The sequence below is a fragment of the Panthera tigris genome, chromosome D3 (assembly GCF_018350195.1).
Source record: "Panthera tigris isolate Pti1 chromosome D3, P.tigris_Pti1_mat1.1, whole genome shotgun sequence".
Classification (NCBI taxonomy): domain Eukaryota; kingdom Metazoa; phylum Chordata; class Mammalia; order Carnivora; family Felidae; genus Panthera; species Panthera tigris.
The window spans coordinates 44,650,972-44,655,570 of NC_056671.1; positions in this window are offsets into that span (position 1 = coordinate 44,650,972).

A 4,599-nucleotide genomic window follows, 5' to 3' on the forward strand; every position below is an offset into this window, starting at 1 on the left:
CCTTCCTTCCTTCCTTCACTTCCTTCCTTTCTCCCTCCCTCCCCCACTTCCTCCTTTCCTTGTTTCTTCCTTTCTCTCTTTCTTTCTTTCTCTCTCTCTCTCTTTTTTTTTTTTTTTTGGTATAGCGATTTGAATAGGTGTGCGGTGCTATCTCATTGTGGTTTTAACTTGCATTTCCCTAATGACTATTGATGTTAAACATCTTTTAATGTGTTTATTTACCTATCTTCTTTGGTAAACTGTTCACATATTTTGCCCATTTTTAAATCAAGTTGCTTTTTTTCTTATTATCAGCTATGTCTTTTCCAAATATTTTCTCCCAGTCCATGACTTGTCTTTTAATTTTCTTAGTCACATCTTTGGGAGAAAAGGCATTTTAAATTTTGATAAGTTTCAACTGATGACCTAAAAAAAAAGAAAATCGTTAGTGTTTTTAGTGTCCTGCCTAAGAAATTTTTGCCTAACCCCAAGTCATCAGGATTTTTATCTATGTTTTCTTTTAGAAATTTTATAGTTTAAGGTTTTATAGTTAGGTTTATGATCCTTTTCAAAATAATTTTTGGGAGGATCTGGGTGGCTCAATAGTTTGAGCATATGGCTCTTGGTTTCAGCTGAGCTCATAATCCTGTGGTTGTAGGATCAAGCCCCTTATCAGGCTCCGAGCTGAGCATAAAACCTGTTTGAAGTTCTCTCTCTCTCTCTCTCTCTCTCTCTCTCTCTCTCTCTCCTCTTTGCCCTTCTCCCCCACTTGTGCTCTCTATCTCTCTCAAAATAATAAAATAAAATAAAATAATTTAAAAAACATCAAGTTAACTTTTGTATATGATGCAAGGGATGGATGGATATGGGTTGAGTTTTTGTCTGTTTGTTTTTGTTTTGTTTATGGATATTCCATTGTGTCAGCTTTATTTGTTGAAACATGAAGATATCTTATGATGTCTGATACTTAATAATTCAGTAAAGAATGTGAATTATTTCTGCCTGAGTCCAGAGGGCATGAGGCCTGGAGGTGGCTGCTGAAAGCTATGGCTCCACAGAAGTCAGCCTGAGCCCACCCACCACCGTTCCTCTTGCTGAAGGCTATTACCTGGAGAATGCTGAGAGGGAGGACTCCCACACAGGGCACCTTTCAGGGGCTCATTAAAAATGGCACCTGAGAGTGAGCAATGTTTGGGGTTCTGGGGGACAGATTGGGATCCAGTGATGGCATCAGAGCCATCCTGAGTGATGTGTTATCTTCAGGCCTACTCTGGGGGCCTGGGAACAGGCATTTGAGGCTCTTTCTCATGAAAGTTATGGTTGAAAACACTCTTCTATGTGGCACAGTGCAAGAAAGTTTTGATGGGTCTGGAACACTCCCTCTGATGTGAAAGAACACTCATTTGTAGCCATCCGCTGGCACCCCAGGGATGCACTTTTCATGCTCCCTGGAGCCACATACAAGTGTGCTCTTTCATTGTTCAGATGAAGACTCTGAGGCTCAAGGTCATGCAGTGAGTGGGTCCCGCTGGCCCTGTTTTGTTTCTGATGTCTTGAATACCCAGGTACTTCCCTGGCCCTCCATGTACATGGACATGTCCCTCAGCTCCTCAAACTCATCGTGTCCAATTTGGAATTCTTTCTTCTCCCTCCTATCCTCACCTTCCCACTTCAAATTGCCTTTTGTCTTGATCTCCTCTCTTGGTAGTATTTTACCAACTACCTGGTTACCCAAACAGGAAACCAGGGGGGCCCTTGATACACCCTCTCCTTTACCTCCTGTATCAGATCCATCACAAATCTCCATTGTGCCTACCTTCCAAACACCTCCCAAATGTGTGCCTTCCTTTTTGTCCCCTCCTGGTGTCCCCTTAGTTCAGAAAGTCAATGTCTATCATCTGTACATATGAAATAACCTCCTCCCTGTTGGCCTATCTTCTCCCCAGTCTTCTTTAGCTAAGCTATAGCCTGCACAGCCACCAAAGTGACCGTTCCAGAATGCAGTCTTGATAATGTCACTCCTCTGCTTAAAACTCTTTTGTGGCTCCGTGTTGCCTCCCTGATAAAGATCAGACTCTTCAGCTTGGCACCCTGGGCCCTGCCCGAAGGCTTGGGACACACGTCCTCTTGCCCCTTGTACCTCAGCAATAAAGAGCTCTTATTTTGTGTCTGTTTTTTCTCCTAGATGACAGCAATCTCACTGTAACAATTTGTTTACACACCTGTCCTCCTCACTAGACTGCGAAGTGCTTGATGGCAGGGACTGTACTTCCCTTGTAGCATATTGCACGGGGCCTGGCACAAAGTCATTACAGTCATTCATCTGATAAACATTTGTTTAATGTCCACCATCACGTGTCAAATGTATAGCATGTATTAGAATGTCAGCTTGTCCCTTTGCCAGAGTGTCTTAATAATTTTAAACAAAAGACTTAGGAGTGCTACCTTTTAGGACAGGACTGACTACTGACCACTTTGCAGTCCTTTCCCAAAGTGAAGGATGGCTGTAAATTAAAATGCTGGCATCTGAAACTCTCTGGTGAGATCAATCCTGTTTCATGCTCAATTGTCCATTTTGCTCTCTGGAAAATGTGGTAGATCAAATGATAAGGCTTTGGAAGGGTCTTTCCAGCTGCTTTGGGAGGAGGATGAGGAGACAGGTGGTGACGGAAAAGCCTGTCCCAAACAGGATTCATTATTTTGCCAACAAGTTTCTTCCTCTGTGTACCTGATGTCAGTTAATGGCATCACAGGACCACCTGTCTCCTCCCTGACTCTCTCCCCTCACACACCGTGTTCCAGCCTCTGACAACTTTTCTGATTTCTCTGAGAACATCACAGACTCTGTCATACCCTCCTGTTTTTGTGCATACCGAGACTATGGCCTGCATTGTGCTTCCAAAATCCCTTGACTTGGTGGGTTCTACATGTATCTTTGCTGTGTGTGTGTGTGTATATGTGTGTGTGCATTTGTGTGTGTATGTGTGTTTATGCATGTGTGGGTTTATGTGCATATGCATGTGTTTATGTGCGTGAATCTTTGTTGTATGTTTATATGTGTATATATGTGTGTGTTGTGTGTGTATGCATGCTTATGCATGTGCATATGTGTGTTTATGTGTGCGTTTGTGGGTGTGTGCATGTATGCACACAGACAAGCATACTATTACTCTCCTTGATTCTGTTCAAATGTCTCCTCATCCACAGAATTTTCCCACCTTCTCCAGGAAGAATCAGTCCCTTGTTACCATACCATTTTTTACAGGACAGTTAACATTGTTGGGATTATTTGTCCTTGTGTTTCTTCACATAAACTTTGGGTCCCCAAAGCACAGTGACTGTGTTTTCTTTTTCTTGAAGGGTGCCCCTATCCTAGCACAGTACTTGGCACAAATATGCCTGAATCAATATATGAATATTAAAATCACTCCATCCATCAATCATCCATCCATCCATCCATCCAGTCAGCCACTACAAGGCTGGTATCTGTTGTTCCTAATCTACTTCCTACCCAGTACAAGGACTTTACAGGCAGAAGTCATTCTTGGGGACTGTGCCAACCCTATATCATGGCCACTCCCTTACTTGCCATGGATGCCCCACATTCCTTCCTAATACCACCTCAGGTGATTTCTTTTCCCCTTCTTTCCTTCTTTAGAATACCCTTATCTATCTTTTCATTCAAACATCACCTGTATAAAAACCTGGTGTGCTCTGAGGAGTGGCCTTTTGGAGACGGATTCTTGAAACTTTCAGAGACCAACCTCCCCCCACGGTGTCTGAGGCTGCCTTTTCCATGTTGAGAACAAATCTCATCAGCGTATCTTTTTTTTCAGCGACATCATCTCTTCCTCAAACATGAATAATCAGTCATTAGAAGAGGAGGAAAGGCTGAGTAGGAGATAAATCTGGGGTAAAATGAGGCTAATTTGAGAACAAAGAGAAAAGGAAATCCTGAGGCCAAAAGCAGTGGAGTGTGGCAGTCTTCTGCCTCTCAGAGGACAGCAGGGGCCGAGATTTCAGTAGACCTCCGGTGCAGGTCCCATTCCTGCTTGTCGTCACCCCTTCCCATGTCTCCTGACTGTGTTCATACCCCCACCCCATCTCTCAGGACAGAGTCAGTGTGCCAACCTCCTTCCCCTGCCCGCTGTCTTGGAAGTCCTGCCCATCGCCATTCTGTCTCTGTTCTGGCTTTGCTTCTTCAAGATATCTCTAAGATTGACTCCTTCTCCCCCCCTGAGAAAAACCCTTCACCGCAGTGTTGGGGGCTGTCTGCAGTCTCAGATAGCCTCCCTCTCGCTGCTCCCCGCGCTGCCTGAGACCATCCTGTCTCCTGTTCCTGCATCTGTGACCCAGGCTCACTGACAGGCCACTCCAACCCATTCTCTTATCTCCTGCTTTGCTTGCACACTGAACATGCCTGCCGTTGCTACAGAACATCACCACCCTGCTGCTGGTTAACATGCTATTGGTTTCAACCAAAAGCCATTGCAAAATTCAAAGACTTTCATGACCTGTAATGTAAATTGCAAAGACCGAACTAGAATAAAGTGAAAGCAAATTTCTAAGTGCAGGAATAGTCATGTGTCGTAGGGCGGCTTTGAGTGATCTCGTGGATGT